This window comes from Arachis ipaensis, chromosome B08 (assembly GCF_000816755.2).
Source record: "Arachis ipaensis cultivar K30076 chromosome B08, Araip1.1, whole genome shotgun sequence".
In the NCBI taxonomy this organism is placed as follows: Eukaryota; Viridiplantae; Streptophyta; class Magnoliopsida; order Fabales; family Fabaceae; genus Arachis; species Arachis ipaensis.
This window is the reverse complement of record NC_029792.2, coordinates 10884099-10905965: the sequence shown is the minus strand read 5'-3', so window position 1 is coordinate 10905965 and position 21867 is coordinate 10884099. Positions and strand designations below refer to the sequence as shown.

The following is a 21867-nucleotide window of genomic DNA, read 5'->3' as shown; positions in this document are numbered from 1 at the left end:
AAGTGTTAAAATGGTTGGATGTGGTTTTGGAAATTTTGGTAAAGTGTCAATGTGTGAGTTGAGGATGGCTTGTTGTTGATTTTGGTATATTTTGAATGATTTCAAAGAAAATGGTTGAAATTGGCATGTTTTAATTGATTTTGAAAAGAGTTGAAAGTGGCTTGTTTTGAAAATGGCACTTTGTGGTTTTGAATGAAAATATGGTTTTTGGGCATACTTTGATGGGACATAACTTGGACTACGGATCTTTGATTTGTGCCAATTCTGTTTAGAAATGAAATTGGATCCGGGATGTCCATGCCGTTCGAAGAACGGGTGAAAAATGATTTAAAATGAGAGAGTTATGACCGTCGGAAGATTGGTGGTTGAATCTGTGAATTCTGCAGCTTTTAACTTAGAAAATTTTTAGCAGAATGACCCCTCGCGCGTAGGCGCACTTGGCGCGTATGCGCCGTTCTTCGAGAAAGCATCATCCACGCGTGCGCGTAGAGTGCGCGTACGCGTGGCCCTGTTTTCATCCCAAAGTTGATTTTTGAGTTTTAAAAGCCAAACTTCATACTTCTAAGCCTCCAATCTCACCACTTATGTCTTAAATCATTATGGTATGCCTAGCATGAGGAAAAGGGCTAGTGAATGTGGTAACTTGCGAGTGAAGCAAGGGAAAAATGAATGATCCATGAGGATCAAAGATGATTATGTGAGATGTGGAGGATGGCGGTGGAAGTGCTTGTTATGCCATGGGCCGAATGGCCGTAATTGTTAATGAATTGGCTGGTTATGGATTTAACCGTGAGCTGGATGGCTGGATTATGCCGTGTGGCGGCGGAGCCATGTTTATGGCTAAGTATAAATGCATATATGCTGTTGAATGAATTGTGAATGTTGGCACTTCCACCATTGGAGATGAGGGTTTCCCTGGGTAGTAGCAATGGCTAGCCACCATGTGCTCCAGGTTGAGACTTCCGTGCTGGGGACCTTTGGTTCTCACCCATGCGGATTTTGTGGTTTTTAGATGCAGGACGCGAGGCTTCTCGTTGAGGCATGCTGGAGACTTCTGGATTAGCGAAGATCCTTTGTTCTCGGGACTCTGTTTTGGGTTATATATCTTGTTTAGATACTTTTATCTCCATTAAATAATACAAACTGTGACGACTCCTCCTAGAGGGGATTTTTGAAGAATAGGTTTTCTGTATTTGTGTCCCTTTGGGTTTCCTTTGGGGTTTTCTTATTTTATCATATGTATATATTGCTATGCTCGGACCGGTTATCTTCGCAACCGGGTTTTGAGTCTTGATATTCCCGTTTTTGACACTCTTTATATATATGATCTTGCGCTAGCTTATCCTTTGCTCGTTACGTTATCATTCGGAGTGTTGCGTTTTCGAGTTACGGTTTTTGTTTACCCCTTTTTCTTCAAAGGCTCCTAGTTATAATCAATCATTCATAATACTATACATACTAAATTTTTGTTTTAGAGGTCGTAATACCTTGCCATCTCTGAATTATGACTTAAGCATAAGACTCTGTATGGTAGGGTGTTACAATGACACCAATGATGGAATTCTAATACCCAAAAAGCATAAAGGACTTTACAGATGGATAACATCCATAATAATCTAAACATGGGTTTATAACTACTACGTTTGGGAAGGATAAGATTGATAATTCACAAAATTAATTAACTTATAATCAAGAACCAGCAGTGTAACAACCATGTTTTGCTGAGACAAGCAAGTATACAATACCACACTGTACAATAATATTTTAGAGCCAAAACAGTATCCACACACTAGTAACTCCCGCAAGACCTTATTTATCCTTAGTAACACACCATCTATGGTATTTCCGTGTCTGTGCCCTGGAGAAAACTCCAAAGTCAATGCAAGGATGAAGACATGGCGAGCCTGCAACATAGTCCATTTGAGTGTTTCTTCAATGTAAATGAGCAGAGAAGTAGTCCAAAACTGATCCAGGATCATTTTTGCAAGCTCCTACTTGTATTTGGTGGACAGCTAGCGAGAGATTGTATAATAGAGGCTAAGGACATACAAAATCTTAGATTCATATTTACACCTAAACTATTTAAGATATTGGTATATAAACCCAGACAATGCCCATTACTCAGTCAACTTGCCAATCCGAATATTTTAATTATAAAGATTTTTTTACCACACAAACTCAGTTACCTAGAAGAATCTGTCAACCAAAAAGAGACAGAATCCAGCAGCTAGCAAATAGATGCTCCTAAATTGCAAGTCAGCAAGCTTACCACTGCACAGGAAAATAATCAACCTTCACACAGGTAAATCAACAAAACAATCTAATGTCACAGCTATTCATTATGTTCACAAGTGCTATATTCAACTTTCTATTTGGAAATAAATCAACAAAATAAAGAATAAGAACAGAAACAGCATGTAGTATCTAAGAAAGTTGGAATGATGATAAATTTTAAATTTAAGCAGTTTTATTCCAGCATCAAAGGTTAGACTAATATTGAATATTTGCCATAGGAAAAGGTACAGATTGATTGGCATTCCAAAAAAGAATATATATCTAAATTCGAAAAATGAAGCTTGAAGCTAGGAGTTTGCAAGCAAACATGAAGGCATCTCTTCTTATCAAGTTAAGGGAATACAAAACCGATTTGAACAACTTGAAAAGTGAGCCTAAAAGAATCACATCGGCTGCTAATAATAATAATGATGAGTTGTTGGAATTGGGACAGGCTGATACATTGGCGGTTGGTATCATCTTGCTTTATTTTGGTAGTTAATTAGTTGATGTAATGATGATAGCATGCATGTATCATCAAATGATCATAGAGGAAGACTGGTGATGTCTACAGAGAGATTGAATCTGTCGTCTGAAAGAATAAAGGAGAGCAAGAGAAGCATGATGGAAACAGAGGAGCTTGGTGCCTCCATCCTCCAAGATTTGCATCAGCAACGCTAGTTACTACTTCATCCTCACAACACGGTAACTTCATTTCATTTCAAGATTTAATACTACTCACCAAAATACTAACTAACCATATACGCAATATGCAATGCAGCTTCATGGAGTGGATGATAACATCGATGAAAGCAAGAAGATTTTGACAGCCATCTCAAAAAGGATGAGTAGGAATAAATGGATTCTTGGCTCATTCATGGTAGCAATAGTCCTTGCAATTATACTTATAACTTTTGACTAATGATAAACGCTATCCAATAATCACAAAGTCAACACTTGACACGGCAATTTCAATAGCTATAACAATAATCCAAAACCCAATTTTTTGTAATTCTAGAACAGAACAAACTAAAAATGGTTTCAATTTCAAACGATCCACATAATGAAGAAGCAATAACAGCAAAAAGGTGGGGGACTCACGCAAAAGGGGAAGGCTCAACAAAGAGAGCAATTCGACGAGGCTTTGAATTGTTCTCAGAAGGAGGACCCTCTTCTCCTTCCTCCTCACGCAATTCTCATAGAGGACCAAATCTCTGACATTAACATCACACCATAGTGTTAGCTATTAAAATAAAATAGAACCAGAATAAACATGACCAGGATTTCTAGATTTAGAAAATAGGAGATTACGATTAAGTCATAGTTTACATCTGAAATAGGGGATTTCCAAATGAAACTAAAGTTGGCTTTGAAAAGAGTTCAGTAACAGTCAGAAAAAGATACCTAGTTCTTGTGAGCTCGATTGAGAGAGAGCGGAGAATGACCAAAATAGGAGGAGCGATGGCGGCAACAGAGAGAAGGAGCGACGACAGCAACGGAGCGACGGTGGCGCGAGCAAATGAAGTGATGGCAGCGCAACCGTAACGCCAGCAACGGATAATGAGGGTTGGTGAATTTGGGGTAAAATGAGGGTTGGTGAAGAAATGGGGAATTTGGGGTAAAATTGTGTTTCTGAACTTGGAGGGGGGAAGTGGACGTGGGGTTGTGTTTTAACAATAAAAATCGACGGCATATTTGTTGATTTTAATTTGAAAAAAAGGAATGCTCTTAGCATCTATTTTATATATTATATCCATACCATTTATTTGATTTTAAAAAGCAATCTAGACCATTCAAATTTATCGACGGAAATATTGTCGAAATTTTAAATATAAAAATAGACGTCATATTCGTCGATCGTCGACAATATGACGATAGTTAAGACAGGGTTAATGCATCATAAAAAAATCGACGACCAAGCTGTCGATTTTATTATTTTATTTTTAATTATCTTTTTTTTAAAATATCGACAGCAAGCCGTCGAAAAATATCGACATGAGAGATAACCGTCGATTTTTTGCGTCGAAAAATACGCTTTTTCTTGTAGTGGTATATTTCTATGTATGTTAATTTGTGTCCAGTAAAATCGATTGTATTATTGTCTATCATGAATCAATGTAAAATAATAATTATAATGCTAGGAATATAAAATTATTATAAATATAGTATCTTTATCAAAAAGTAGAAAATTACTTTTTTGATGAACTATTTTAAATTCAATTTAAAATAATGTAATATACCATAATGTAATGTAAAAAAAAGTATATCTAATTTAATATAGATAATATATGGCATTGTTATTATTACGATATTTATTGTTATTAACTTTGCATGCATACCATACTTATCTGCAAAAAATATCTTTTTTATGATGATTAGCAATGAAAAAAAAACTAATAATAATATAACTATAGATAAATAAACAATAGCGAAAATTTAAAACGTAACAAAAGTACAGTTCATGGGTCAAGTTGAAGCCAAAATCCAAAAGTCATCATTAAATGAAACCTAATCTTAATATCAGACTCCACTCTCTACCTCAATCATCACTCGGCCTCAGCCCCTCTCTACTCTCCTCCTCACTGCCAGTCAGCCTACCTACATTTACAGTCCTTATCTCACCCTTTTCCTCCCTCACAATCAGCATTACAACACTTCCTAGAACACACAGTTAAATTAATTTTTTTAGGGTGTGGGTCATATTATTAAGGTTATTAGTTTTTCTTATTTTTAAAATAAACTTTTGGAAAACCTTCTATGTTTATAATAAGATGATTTGTGATAATTAAAGGTGTGGAGTTTGGAGCCTTACTTCATAACACTCATCAAAATTGCATTCGATGAATTTAAAGAACCATAAAAGAGTCTTCACTGCTATGCATGGATGGTACAAGCACTAATAATTTAATTTGGATTATTAACGCATAACTTTTATTTTTTATGTTTTTAAAAAATACCCCCTTTGCTAAAATTAGACAAAAAGAAAAGGATCGGGGAGACTATTCTTTTTATTATTAAAATAATTTTTACACTATTATTTTTTAAAGTTTAATTTTTTAATACAATCACTTAGTAAGTAAGACTTAAATTTAAATCCGATTTAAAAATAATGTGAAAAATGTGTCTTTCCTTTACCAGATTTTAAAATAACTATGATGATGACTCTAACCTATAATGCATGATACTATTCTGTGCTATCAGGAGGTTTGTAGCAACGCAACAATACTGGATCAAAGGAAAAGAAAACATTTCCAGGTTATGGCTTTTCAATGGGCAGGTAACCAAAATATATGTAATATTACATGATGAATTTTAAACTGGTTATGTTAGACATGAATTAATTTTAGATGTAACATCGAATATAGGGTGAGAGAGTTCTTCCACTGAGTTCTGTGGCAACTTATGGAAATGAATTAGGGTCAATATTCTACATGATTGATGAGTGGGATAATTGTCTGGTATTGGAACTAAAACGAAAAAATGAACAGTTGCTTATAACTGACGTTTCATTTGAGCTACTTAGAATTTTCTATTTTGTCAATAGAGGGACAACTGTGCAATTTAGGTATGTAGGTTTTGGAATCTTTTTCATTTCATTCTGTAATCGCGTGAACCAACCAATTCAAGTTCTTTCTGATCTTAACTTTTATGTGGCTTACCAAATAGACCAAGAAACACTTGACAACATATGTAGAATATTCCATATAAAAGTATAACAGGAATGGTGATCCTTCATCACCTGATGTGGTGGTGCTTTCTGGGTCCGAACCATCTGATCATGAGTTCTCGTCAGACAACGATGAAGATGGAATAATTGAATGTCTTGATCCTCATAATCTAATAGAACTATCTCATGCAAGCCATTTATTGGTTGAGTTGAGCGAAGAAAGTTATGAACCAAAAGAAGTGTCTAATAACGGGTAATGTTACGTATAATTTTTTCTCTTCTGGTTGAATTTTAATATTGTGGTACATAGAGGTATGTTTTACTATGGTGACTAACATGTATAAGTATCCTAAACCAGATACACTCCATATGCTTACTATAAGAAGGCTTTGACACATTCGGAATTGAGTGCAACTAGATTGGCAAGTTGACCCTAAAGAACTCATTCTTTTTTATTAACAAACTTGTGAAATATTGGTTATGTATTTCTTATTGATTATATAGAAAAAATTTCCCTAAATGCTAACTATGATTCATTCACTGCAGTAGCTGTTCTCTAATTTTGCTGCATATCTTAAACCATCTGGACATGGTTTCGTCTGGCAGATCACTGGTCCACCTTCCAGCATAGGCAAGAATGTACTTTTTTTCACCTACTGAGGAGTGAACGAAGAAATTCAGAGTGGAAGTTTGGGGTTAAATGGAAAGAATGTTGTCAACTGTATAAGTTAAAGACAAGGGACAATATTATCCTGACCGAATCGACACATAGAGTTGGTGATTGAAAGCTTTTAAACTCTACAAAAACTAGCCTCTTATAGATTACTCTATGGAAACACATGTTTTGGACTATATCTTAAATTGTATTGGACATATTTTGCTTTTGTTATCTATAAGTATGTGACAATCGATATTTAAATTATAACTAAAGTGTAATCTATGGGTCAAGTTGAAGTCAAAATCCAAAAGTCACCATTAAATGAAACCTAATCTTAATATCAAACTCCACTCTCTACCTCAACCATCACTCGGCCTCAGCCCCTCTCCACTCTTCTCCCCACCGCCACTCAATCTCTCCACATTCGCACTCCTTGTCTCACCACCTCAACCATCACTTGGCCTCAACCTCTCTCCACTCTCATTCTCACCACCGATCAATCTTTCCACATTCGGAGTCCATGTCTTACCACCTCAACTTGCCCTCAGCCTCAGCCCCTCTCCACTCTCCTCCTCACTGCTGGTCAGTCTCTCCACATTCACATTCCTTATCTCACCATTTCCCTCCCTCACAACCAGCATTGCAACATCTCTTAGAACACAGTTAAATTAATTTCTTCAGGGTGTGTGTAATATTATTATCGTTATTATTTTTTCTTATTTTTAAAATAAACTTCTGAAAAAATTTTTATGTTCATAATAAGACGATTTGTCATAATTAAAGGTGTGGGATTTGGAGCCACACTTTATAACACTTATCAAAATTGCATTCGATGAATTTAAAGAACCATAAAAGAGCCTTCACTGCTATGCATGGATGGTACAAGCACTAATAATTTAATTTGGATTATTAACACATAACTTTTATTGTTTATGTTTTTAAAATAACCCCACTGCTAAAATTGGACAAAAAAAAAAGGATCAGAAAGACTATTCTTTTTTATTATTAAAATAATTTTACAGTATTATTTTTTAAAGTTTAAATTTTTAATACAATCACTTAGTAAGTAAGACTTAAATATAAATCCATATTTTAAAATAATGTGAAAAATGTGTCTTTCTTTTACCAGATTTTAAAATAACTATGATGGTGACTCTAACCTATAATGATACTGTTCTGTGCTATCAAGAGGTTTGTAGCAACGCAATAACACTGGATCAAAAGGAAAGAAAGGATTTTCATGTTACGACTTTTTATCGGACAGGTAACCAAATATATGTAATATTATATGATGTATTTTAAATAGGCTATGTTAGACATGAATTAATTTTAGATGTAACATCGAATATAGGGTGAGAGAGCTCTTCCATCGAGTTTCGTAGCAACTTATGAAAATGAATTAGGGTCTAAATTTTACGTGATTGATGAGTTGGATAATTGTCTGGTATTGGAGTTGAAATGAAAAAATGAACAATTTCTTATAACTGATGGCTCATTTGAGCTACTTAGAGTTTTTTATTTTGTCGATATAGGGACAACTGTGCAAGTTAGGTATGTGGATTTTGGAATCTTTTTCATTTCACTCTGGAATTTTATGAACCAACTAATTCAAGTTCTTCCTAATCTTAAGTTTTATGTGGCTGACCGAACATACCAAGAAATACTTGACAACATATGTAGAGTATTCCATATAAAGTATATTAGGAATGGTGATCCTTCATCACGTGATGTGGTGGTGCTGTCTGGGTCCGAACTATCTGATCATGAGTTCTCGTCAGACGACGATGAAGATGCAACAATGGAAGGTCTTGGTCCTCATAATCCAATAGAAATGTCTCATGCAAGCCATTCATCAGTTGAGTTGAGCAAAGAAAGTTATGAAACAAAAGAATTGTCTAATAACGGGTAATGTTACGTAGAATTTCTTCTCTTCTGATTGGATTTTAATATTGTGGTACACAGAGGTATGTTTTACTATGTAGGGCTACACACAGATCAGATATAGCCTAAAATTCTATCCGATTCGCACTGCACTCATCGGATCAGATCGGATATGATATCCACAATTTTTCAGGCCGGATCGGATATCGGGTATATCCGCATAATTAAAAAAATGTTTTCAAATTCCATTTGGCTATTTTTACAAAAAGAAATTCATTTTTCACCTGTTTAAGCATATTTAATTCTAAAATATTATCAATAAAAATTCTCTTGAATAACAAAAGAAAAAATAATAACACAAGATTTAAGTTTAATTATTCTAAGTCGAAGTACAACATAAAAAATAAAAAACAAGATATCATAAAATAACACACTAAAATTCATATCACATTAGGGTTTATTTTTTTAAACTATGCTATTTATATGTGATGTGCGGATATGCGGATTTGCGGATCGGATCCGTGGATATCACTGCCAAATCCGCAATCCGATCCTACCATAGTGCGGATCGGATAATATCCGCAAAATTCAGATCGGATGCGGATAATTACCACGGATATGCGGATATTATCTGATCCATGTGCAGCCCTATTACTATGGTGAGTAACATGTTTAAGTATCCTAAACTAGATACACTTCATATGCTTACTATAAGAAGGCCTTGACACGTTTGGACTTGAGTGCAACTAGATTGGTAAGTTGATCCTAAAGAACTCATTCCTTTTTTTTAACAAAATTGTGAAATACTGGTTGTATATTTCTTATTGATTATATAGAAAAAATCTCCCTAAATGCTAACTATGATTCATTCAATGCGGTACCTGTCCTCTAATTTTGCTGCGTATCTTAAACCATCTGGACATGGTTCCCTCTGGTAGATCACTGGTCTACCTTCCAACATAGGCAAGAATGTATTTTTTTCCACATAATGAGGCGTGAAGGAAGAAATTTAGAGTGAAAGTTCGGGGTTGAATAGAAAGAATGCTGTCAACTGAATAAGTTAAAGACAAAGGACAACATTATCCTGAAGATGGCCTCCCTACCGGATCAACACATAGAGTTGGTGATTGAAAGATTATAAACTCTACAAAAAATAGCCTGTTATCGATTACTCCACGGAAACACATGTTTTGGACTATATCTTGAATTGTATTGGACATATTTTGCTTTGTTATCTATAAGTATGTGACATTCCATATTTAAAATGTAACTAAAGCACAGTCCATGGGTCAGGTTGAAGCTAAAATCTAAAAGTCACCAATAAATGAAACCTAATCCTAATATTAGACTCCACTTTCTACCTCAACCATCACTGGGCCTCAGCCCCTCTCCACTTTCCTCCTCACCACTGCTCAGTCTCTCCACATTCTCACTCCTTTTCTCACTACCTCAACCATCACTTGGCCTCAGCCCCTCTCTACTCTCCTCCTCACCACCGGTCAATCTCTCCACATTCGAAGTCCTTGTTTCCCCCTTTCCTTCCCTCACAATCAGCATTACAACACCTCCTAAAACACATAGTTAAATTAATTTGTTCAATGTATGGGTCATATTATTATGGTTATTATTTTCCCTTATTTTTAAAATAAACTTTTGGAAAACTTTCTATGTTCATAATAAGATGATTTGTGATAATTAAAGGTGTGAGATTTGGGGCCTCACTTCAAAACACTTATTAAAATTGTATTCAATGAATTTGAATAACCATAAAAAGAGACTTCACTGCTATGCATAGATGGTATAAGAACTAATAATTTAACTTGGATTATTAACGCATATCTTTTATTTTTTATATTCTTAAAAATAACTAACTTTTATTTTTTATGTTTTTAAAAAATACCCCCTTTGCTAAAATTAGACAAAAAGAAAAGGATCGGGGAGACTATTCTTTTTTATTATTAAAATAATTTTATACTATTATTTTTTAAAGTTTAAATTTTGAATACAATCACTTAGTAATTAAGACTTAAATTTAAATCTGATTTTAAAATAATGTGAGAAATGTGTCTTCCCTTTACAAGATTTTAAAATAACTATGATGGTGACTCTAACCTATAATGATAGTATTCTGTGCTATCAAGAGGTTTGTAGCAACGTAACAACACTGGATCAAAGGGAAAGAAAGGATTTTTAGGTTACGACTTTTCAATGGACAGGTAACAAAATATATGTAATATTATATGATGCATTTTAAACAAGCTGTGTTAGACATGAATTAATTTTAGATGTAACATAGAATATAGGGTGAGAGAGCACTTCCACTGAGTTCTGTTGCAACTTATAGAAATGAATTAGGGTTAACATTCTATATGATTAATGAGTTGGAAAATTGTTTGGTGTTGGAACTGAAACGAAAAAATGAACAGTTGCTTATAACTGGCGGCTCATTTGAGCTACTTAGAGTTTTCTATTTTGTCAATAGAGGGACAACTGTTCAATTTAGGTATGTAGATTTTGAAATCTTTTTCATTTCACTCTGGAATTGCATGAACAAACCAATTTAAGTTCTTCCGGATCTTAACTTTTATGTGGCTAACCAAATAGACCAAGAAACATTTGACAACATATGTAGAGTATTCCATTTAAAGTATAAAAGGAATGGTGATCCTTCATCACCTAATGTGGTGGTGCTGTCTGGCTCCGAACCATCTGATCATGAGTTCTCATCAGACGATGATGAAGATGCAACAATGGAAGGTCTTAATCCTCATAATCTAATAGAACTGTATCATGCAAGCCATTCATCAGTTGAGTTGAGTAAAGAAAGTTATGAAACAAAAGTATTGTATAACAACGGGTTATGTTATGTAGAATTTTTTCATCTTCTGGTTGGATTTTAATATTGTGGTATAGAGAGGTATTTTTACTATGGTGACTAACATGTTTAAGTATCCTAAACTAGATACACTCCATATGCTTACTATAAGAAGGCCTTGACACGTTCAGACTTGAGTGCAACTAGATTGGCAAATTGATACTAAAGAACTCATTCCTTTTTTTAACAAACTTGTGAAATACTGGTTGTGTATTTCTTATTGATTATATAGAAAAAATCTCTCTAAATGCTAACTATGATTCATTCACTGCAGTACCTGTCCTCTAATTTTGCTGCGTATCTTAAACCATCTGAACATGGTTCCATATGGTAGATCACTGGTCCCCCTTCCAGCATAGGCAAGAATGTATTTTTTTTTCCTCTTATTGAGGAGTGAAGGAAGAAATTCAGAGTGGAAGTTTGGGGTTGAATTGAAAGAATGCTATCAACTGTATAAACTAAAGACAAGGGACAACATTATCCTGAAGCTGGCCTCCCTACCGAATCAGCACATACAGTTGGTGATTGAAAGATTTTAAACTCTATAAAAACTGGCCTCTTATCGATTACTCTATGGAAACACATGTTTTGAACTATATCTTGAATTATATTGGACATATTTTGCTTTGTTATCTATAAGTATGTGACAATCAATATTTAAAATGTAACTAAAGTGTAGTCCATGGGTCAGGTTGAAGCCAAAATCCAAAAGTCACCGTTAAATGAAACATAATCCTAATATCAGACTCCACTCCCTACCTCAACCATCACTCGGCCTCAGCCCCTCTCTACTCTCCTCCTTACCGTTGCTCAGTCTCTCCACACTTGCACTCCTTGTCTCACCACCTCAACCATCACTCAGCCTCAGCCCCTCTCCACTCTCCTCCTTACCGCCAGTCAGTCTCTCCACATTCACAGTCCTTGTCTCACCATTTCCCTCCTTCACAATCAGCATTACAACACCTCTTGGAACACACAGTTTAATTAATTTCTTCAAGGTGTGGGTCATATTATTATGGTTATTATTTTCCCTTATTTTTAAAATAAACTTCTGAAAAACCTTCTATGTTCATAATAAGATGATTTGTGATAATTAAAGGTGTGGGGTTTAGAGCCTCACTTCATAACACTTGTCAAAATTGTATTCGATGAATTTGAAGAACCATAAAAAGAGTCTTCACTGCTATGCATGGATGGTACTAGGGGTATTCGCGGTGCGATTTGGTTCGTTTTTAAGGGAAAAAGTCGTGCGATCCGAACGCTTAATTTATGGTGGTGCGGTTTGGATTGTATAAACTTTTTTTGAAAATGCGATCCGATCTGATCCGATTACAAGCGGTTTGAATCGGTTTGGATCTGCAATTTTTTAAATAAAAAATAATAACTTAATTTATAGAGTTAATGACTTGTCCAACAATCCAACATAATAATAAAACATAAATCTTATAAAACATTATAAAGCAACATGTCCAAATATCCAACAATCTAACCTATTCAGCAAGTCTTGAATAATAATTCTTCAATATAAAAATAACTAAACAAGTCTCAACAGCACAAAATTAAATAACATAACATAACAAAGTCTTAATAAAAATATAATATAAAAAACTCCAAGCTGAGAGGTGAAGCACCGATCACTAATCAGATTCATCATCAGAGTCTTCTTCATCTATTAGTTGAGGAATTGGCTCAAGTTCTATAATAAAATATAATAAAATAAATATTAGTAACTTAAACATATTATCAAGTAGTAAAGTTAATCAATATATGTAGATAGAATAAAACATAATAATAAAGAACATTACCTTTCTCAAATTTTTCAAATTCTTCAAAAGACTCCTCAAGGTCAATTGGCAACGAATTGGCTGGAAACCAATTGTGTGCACAAATCAAAGCTTCAACAGTTTTTGGGATAAGAGAGCTTCTATATTGATTAAGCACTCTACCTCCAGTGCTAAAGGCAGATTCAGAAGCAACCGTTGACATCGGCATAGCTAGAATATCCCTCGCAATTTGACTTAGAACATGATATTTGTAATTGTTAGAGCTCACTTTTCACCAAGTTAAAATATCAAAACTACTTGGATCAACTGGTTCTCCAAGGATTCCATGAGATATAAATCCACTTCATTTGTGTTGACACTCTCACTTGTTTGTACATCATTTTCAAATGCTGCTGCAAAGCGAACATCATCAAAGGCATTATCATCCATATCCAGATCTTGGTTGTGTTGTGCAGATTGGTGTGCTTGATTACTATTGAGAGCAACCCTATAGCTGTTAAACAAGCCATTGAATACTTCCTTCACCTTACCACATAAGAATCAGCATCCTCCTTCTCAAACAACCTTTGAAAACTCCACTCAACAAACTTAATCTTGTATATAGGGTCAAGTACCACAGCAACAAAAATCATTATATTCATGTTCCTCAAGTTACCCCAATATTTATCATGCTTAACCTTCATTTTTGTAGCCATACCCTTAAGTAATATGTTATTACTATTAGCCCAGGTCTTCAAAGAACTAAGAATTGAACAAAAGTGATGAAAATATGAAGAAGATGTCACAAATGTAGAACCTGGGACTTTTTTATTACATTGGAAAAAATCTTCAAAAACCTCAAAAGCATCTTGCATTATCCCAATCTTCATTCTTTGGAATTCTCCCTTGCATCATTACAAGCTCAGCATCCCTCTCACTTAATCTCTTAAGGGCCTTTTGGAATTTTAAAGCACCATCAAGCATTATGTAAGTGGAATTTCACCTGGTGGGGACATCTAATTGCACACAAGAGCAGTCTTGGGTCCTAGCCTCTTTAATACAACTTTTAAACCTATTCATGCAACTAGGAGAAGCACGGACATATCTAACAGTATTCTTAATTTTACTAATTGAAGAATGCATATCCTTCAAACCATCATTTACCACCAAGTTAAAGATATAAGCACAACACCTAACATACAAATGTTCACTTTTTAAAGGATGTGAATTCCAATCCTCCATTCTACATTTCAAGTAACAAATGGCAACATCATTTGAGATTTTCTACACTGACTCAACAAGTGACTTTTAAAATTGCTAGTACCATTTTTATGTGAATCGGCCACATAAGATGCTCCACACCACTTACATATAGCCTAGATTTAGGACCACTTTTATCTTTTTTAAAATACTCCTAAGTCCAAGATCTAGGTCTAACAGGTCTTTTAGTGTTATCTATACCTAGTTCCTCAGACTAGCCAGGATTAGGTGACTCATAAGCAACATTTGCTTTGCCTCTCCTCCTCTTAGATCTAGTTCCTTCATTGTTCTGATCATTGCGTGGCGGCAGCGATGGTGGCTGCGTCTGCGTTTGTGGCTGCAACTGCGGCAGCGGCAGTGGCATCGACTCTAACTGTCTCAAATATCTGAGTGATTCAAAAGTGGAGGGAGTAGCACTAGTAAATCCTGGCTCACTGCTTTGAACATCCTATGATAACCAAAACTAGTTTATGTTATTTTAATATTTTTTCAATTAATCAACATATTGAATTGTTACCAACATACACATTATAAAATAAGAATATTACCTCAAGATATGAAGCTGACATTGTTGACCTTCACATTGAAAGTTAAAATCAACTGAAAAAATATAAAATCTGCAAAAGTACCACACAAAATTCAACATAATAGATTCTCAAAGATAACAAGAACATATTGTCAAAAATGACAAATTTAACATAATAGATTGTCAAAGTAACAAGAACAGATTGACTTCAAATTCAATACATTAACAAAAATAGAGGAAAAAATTGTTTCTTTTTATTTTTAATAAAAAAGTCATCAAGAAAACAAGGTTGGCGTGGTGCATGGATATTATTATTATAACTATGGTTTGAAAATTAAAGACACATATATAATGTTGATTACTTGATGATTGAGCTTAAAATAGACTAGAAAACCGTGTGCACTTTGATATGATCATAATATAAAAAAAGGTAAAAACTGTTATGTTACTAAGAAGAGGAGGCGGCATCGGCGTCACCGAGAAGAGGAGGCAACAACGGCATCACCGAGAAGAGGAGGTGGCGGAGGGCATCGTTAAGAAGAAGAGGCAGCAGACGGTGTCGGTGTGTGACGATGAGAGTGAGTGAGGTGTGTGTGAGTCTGTGACTTTGTGAGATACGATACGGTGACTCGGTTAGAGTGAATGAGAGTGAAGAGTTGTGAGAAGGGGAATGAGTGTGGAATCGCATGAACCAACCAATTTAAGTTCTTCCTGATCTTAACTTTTATGTGGCTGATCGAATAGACCAAGAAATACTTGACAACATATGTAGAGTATTCCATATAAAGTATAACAGGAGTGGTAATCTTTCATCACGTGATGTGGTGGTGCCGTCTGGGTCTAAACCATCTGATCATGAGTTCTCGTCAGACGACGATGAAGATGCAACAATGGAAGGTCTTGATCCTCATAATCCAATAGAACTGTCTCATGCAAGCCATTCATCAGTTGTGTTGAGCAAAAAATGTTATGAAACAAAATAATTTTCTAACAACGGGTAATGTTACGTAGAATTTCTTTTTTTTTTCTGGTTGGATTTTAATATTGTGGTACATAGAGGTATATTTTACTATGGTGACTAACATGTTTAAGTATCCTAAAATAGATACACTCCATATGCTTACTATAGGAAGACCTTGACACGTTCAGATTTAAGTGCAACTAGATTGGCAAGTTGATCCTAAAGAACTCATTCCTTTTTTTAACAGACTTGTGAAATATTGGTTGTGTATTTCTTATTGATTATATAGAAAAAATCTCCCAAAATGCTAACTATGATTCATTCACTGGCAGTACCTGTCCTCTAATTTTGCTGCGTATCTCAAACCATCTGGACATGGTTCCATATGGCAAATCACTGGTCCACCTTCCAGCATAGGCAAGAATGTATTTTTTTCCACCAACTGAGGCATGAAGGAAGAAGTTCTGAGAGGAAGTTCGGGGTTGAATGGAAAGAATGCTGTCAACTATATAAGTTAAAGACAAGGGACAACATTATCCTAAACCTAGCCTCCCTACCGCATCGACAGATAGTTGATGATTGAAAGATTTTAAACTCTACAAAAACTTGCCTCTTATCGATTACTCTATGAAAACATATGTTTTGGACTATACTTGAATTGTATTGGACATATTTTGCTTTATTATCTATAAGTATGTGATAGTCGATATTTAAAACATAACCAAAGTGCAATCCATGGGTCAGGTTGAAGCCAAAAGTCACCATTAAATGAAACCTAATCCTAATATTAGACTCTACTCTCTATCTCAACCATCACTCGGCCTCAACCCCTCTCCACTCTCGTCCTCACCGCCGCTCAGTCTCTCCACATTTGCACTCCTTGTCTCACCACCTCAACCATCACTCGGCCTCATGCCCTCTCCATTCTCCTCCTCGCCGCCGATCAGTTTCTCCACATTCGCAGTCCTTGTCTCACCCTTTCCCTCCCTCACAATCAGCAGTACAACACCTCCTAGAACACATAGTTAAATTAATTTCTTTAGGGTGTGGGTCATATTATTATAGTTATTAATTTTTCTTATTTTTAAAATAAACTTCTTAAAAAACTTCTATGTTCATAATAAGATGATTTGTGATAATTAAAGGTGTGGGGTTTGGAGCATCACTTCATAACACTTATCAAAAAATTATATTCGATGAATTTGAAGAACCATAAAAAGAGGCTTCACTGCTATGCATGGATGGTACAGGCTAAATAATTTAATTTGGATTATTAATGCATAAATTTTATATTTTATGTTTTTAAAAATACCATCACTGCTAAAATTGGATAAAAAAAAGGATCGGGGAGACTATTCATTTTATTATTAAAATAATTTTACACTATTATTTTTTAAAGTTTAAATTTTGAATACAATCACTTAGTAAGTAAGACTTAAATTTAAATCTGATTTTAAAATAATGTGAAAAATGTGTCTACACATTATCAAATTTTAAAATAACTATGATGTTGACTTTAAGCTATAATGATACTGTTCTGTGCTATCAGGAGGTTTGTAGCAACGCAACAACACTGGATCAAAGGGAAAGGAAGAATTTTCAGGTTACGGCTTTTCAACAGGCAGGTAACCAAATATATATAATATTATATGATGCATTTTAAATAGGATGTGTTAGACATGAATTAATTTTAGATATAACATTAAATATAGGGTGAGAGAGCTCTTCCACCGAGTTTTGTATCAACTTATGAAAATGAATTAGGGTCAACGTTCTATATGATTGATGAGTTAGATAATTGTTTAATGTCAGAGCTGAAACAAAAAAATGAACAGTTACTTATAACTGACGGCTCATTTGAGCTACTTAGAGTTTTTTATTTGGTCGATAGAGGGACAACTGTGCAATTCAGGTATGTGAGTTTTGGAATCTTTTTCATTTCACTCTGAAATCGCATGAACCAAGAAATTCAAGTTCTTCCCGATCTTAACTTTTATGTGGCTAACTGAATAGACCAAGAAACACTTGACAACATATGTAGAGTATTCCATATAAAGTATAAAAGGAATGGTGATCATCACCTAATGTAGTGGTGCTGTCTGGGTCCAAATCATCTGATCATGAGTTCTTGTCAAAAGACGATGAAGATGCAACAATGGAAGGTCTTGATCTTCATAATCCAATAGAACTGTCTCATGCAAGCCATTCATCAGTTGAGTTGAGCAAAGAAAGTTACGAAACAAATGAATTGCCTAACAACGGATAATGTTATGTAGAATTTTTTCTCTTCTGGTTGGATTTTAATATTGTGGTACATATAGATATGTTTTACTATGATGACTAACATGTTTAAGTATCCTAAACCAGATACACTCCAAATTCTTACTATAAGAAGGCTTTGACACGTTTGGATTTGAGTACAACTAGATTGGCAAGTTGATCCTAAAGAACTCATTCCTTGTTTTAACAAACTTCTGAAATATTGGTTATATATTCCATATTGATTATATAAAAAAAAATCTCCCTAATGCTAACTATGATTCATTCATTGCAGTACTTGTCCTCTAATTTTGCTGCGTATCATAAACCATCTCGACATGGTTCCATATGGCAGATTACTGGTCCACCTTCCAGCATAGACAAGAATGTATTTTTCTTTCCACCTACTTAGGCGTGAAGGAAGAAATTCAGAGTGGAAGTTCGGGGTTGAATTGAAAGAATGCTGTCAACTGTATAAGTTAAAGACAAGGGACAACACTATCTTGAAGCTGGCATCCCTACCGAATCGACACATACAGTTGGTGATTGAAAGATTTTAAACTCTACAAAAACTGGCCTCTTATCGATTACTCTATGGAAACACATGTTTTGGACTATTTCTTGAATTGTATTGGACATATTTTGCTTTGTTATCTATAAGTATGTGACAATCGATGTTTTGAATATGATACATAATAGCAACCTAGAGCTGTATTGGACATATTTTATTTTGTTATCTAAGCATATCTATTATATTTTCACCCACTATGATATAATGCATATCCTACTTTAAATCAAATAAACTTCATTAAATGAGAAAAGCAAATCACAAGGGAGCCACAATAAAGTATTGCATTACTTATGTCTTTTTTTGCTTCTAATGTTTGGATAATTCAGTTGACAAATTATTGTGGGGCATATTAATTAATCCTTTAATCTATATATTATTAGTAATTATTTAATTAATTTGTAAATATCAGTCCATCCAGGTTTATTATCCCAGGCAAGGTGAGATTTTCAACTCACAAGTCCAGAATATGCACAAGGAAATTCCTTTTCTCGTCCCCAATTTTCTTCCAAATATTTCAATGCATTGTAGTGTAGTCAGAAGTACAAAAAGGCACATATATAGTAAGTTTGATCCATACTCAAGCTTAGATGGGAAGGGAAAGCAGTGGTGATATGGAACAGTGGCTGAATAAGATGGCTTCAGAACCATACTACCTATTTCATTTCTTATGTTTTTTCTCCTATTTGGTTGTTCGTAGCTCTGCTGTTCAAGTTTTAACACGCTTCTTTAAAAATTGTTTAATTCTTGCATCTCTCACATTTACTTGCAGAAAATATTAACAGTGTTAGTGTTTGCCGTCCTGGTTGCCTTGAAGGTACCTGCTACTGAAATCAAATAGAATTTGTTATCTATTTTCAAAATTATTGCATTGAAAGTATATTGTCAATTTATCATATTACTCAAACATAAATTGAATGCAATGATTCATTCAACATCAATATCCAGAGCTACCTAAAAGTTTACAAAATGAAAGAACTAGAATGATCCAAATGAAATAATTATTGAAGGAAACAAATTGCTTTCATATGAATTCTTCAAAGAAAAACATCAGATTGTGAATTGCAGGATTTAAACATCAACTATCTTGTGCAGTTGTACCAAATAATTTGAAAAGGTGTAAATGACTCCATTAACATCTAAATTTATGCACAAAATACAAACCATTAAAAGGATCATCAAACAAGTACATGATTTGTTGGTACTAAGATTACCGGCTTTTCTAACCCCTGAGAATGTCATAAGTGAAAAAATCCCTTATTTTTATAGGAAAGTAAAAAACTTAATGCTACTATGCACAAGATTACAATCTCACTTTCTATTATCTTTTTAAGTAACTCTCTAAACTGGCTTTAATGTTTTTATTTGAATGGATATGGTACATCAACTGGTGTCTCACATACCACTGGTATGACATTTGACTTGTGCATATTTAAGTATATCTCTTTATCCTATTGCAGGCAGTGAGAGAAGAAACATGGGAAGCATTTATAGCTGATATTTTTTTTCATGCCAAGGTGATAAGGATTGATGCATTTGCAAAAGCTTTTTACCTTTCTTCTTTGATCCAATCATATATTCACTTCCTATTTATTTTATTTTATTTTTTTTAGGGGGTGGAGGATCTATTTGACTTTTAGATAGGTCATGATATAATATTTGTCAATAATTAAGGTGCTTATTGTACTATAGACCATGCATATTGTTTGTTGCACAGTATTTGTGGCTTCATCTTTTCTACCTCTCAGCTTCTATCATTTTCATTTTCCAAATTTGTCTTTTTGCCCTTGCCTTTACATTGGATCGCCGCACAGCTCTTTGGTATATTCTTGTATTTCTCTTTTTTATTTTCACATAATTGAGATTCTTACCTTTATATTTTGCTTATGTTGTATTTCTTTGCTACTTATTCTATCCTTATGTAAGGCGTGTGCTGGTGTTACATGAGTGTTAGTGAAGTGTATGATGCATGGTTTGCTAATGAAAATCGAGTTCGCAAAACAGTTAGCTTGTTGGATAAGCCAATTATTGGGCATGCTGATGCTAGAGAGGTGAGATATGGATTGTTTGGGTTTCACAATTGGTCAATAATTCTGATTGTGTTTTATTTTCTTCGTTTGCTCCAGTTTCATTTATATTTCATTTTGACACGTCTTCTTCTCTGGCTAGCTTACTTGCGGCATCTGTTTTGAAAATCATCCATGTGCTAAGATAGAGATGGCTTCTTGTGGTCATCCTTCCTGTCTCTCGTGTTGGTAGGGTAAGTCTTGTGTGTTGTATCTTGTTATTTGAAATAATCTGGGTATTATGCTGGAAGCTTGCATTTTGGTTTTGGGTTAGTTTCCTATATCCATTTTTTGTAGCTAGAACGTGGGTAAGTTGCTTTTGATCATTTGTTTTATGATTTTTTTTATCTAACCATTTTACTTTAGTATTCCTTAGTTAATTTTTTATTTTCTCTCTATCTTACAGATCTGTTCTATTTGACATGCTAGTATATATCAGCATATCCATCAGTGATGGCCCTGAATGTCTGATGCTGAGATGTCCTGATCCCATATGTAGTGCTGCTGTTGGGTAAGATATGATTAATCGAGTAGCATTCGATGAAGATAAACAGAAGTATTCTCGCTATCTTCTTAGGTCGTATATTGAAGATAATAAGAAGGTATATGCTGGATACAGATTTTTTAGTTGATCATGATAAAAGGAAATTTTTTTTTCTTATTACCTGCAGTTGAAATCTACATGTCTATAGATTGACTTTGTATCATGTCATTATGTTTCATAATTATTTGCATCTTGAATTAACTATTAGTGACAGCTAAAGCTTGTTTGGAAACCATTTAATATGAGAAAATGATTATATTCCCTTTAAAAAAAGAATTCATTTCTATTTAAAACTCAATTCCATAGTTTGGAATAACTTTAATATATTAATATAATGGAATTCAATTCTTTTGTATGGAATGACTTTTATATGAATCAAATGTTCTTCTTTTATAATTTTATTCTTGACAAAGTTATTTTATTAATTGTAAATAGGGATATTTTTTATATTTGACATATCAAGTTACGGATTGATTCAGGACTTTAAAGCAAAAGATAATCTACTTAATATATTAAAACTGGGTTTTTTCTCGATTAATGGAAGTGAGGTGTCGATTCTTCATGA

General features: G+C 34.2%; 1 pseudogene; it reads left to right on the top strand.

Annotated features, from left to right (window-relative positions):
• Positions 1998–3196, top strand: LOC107612384 (annotated as a pseudogene).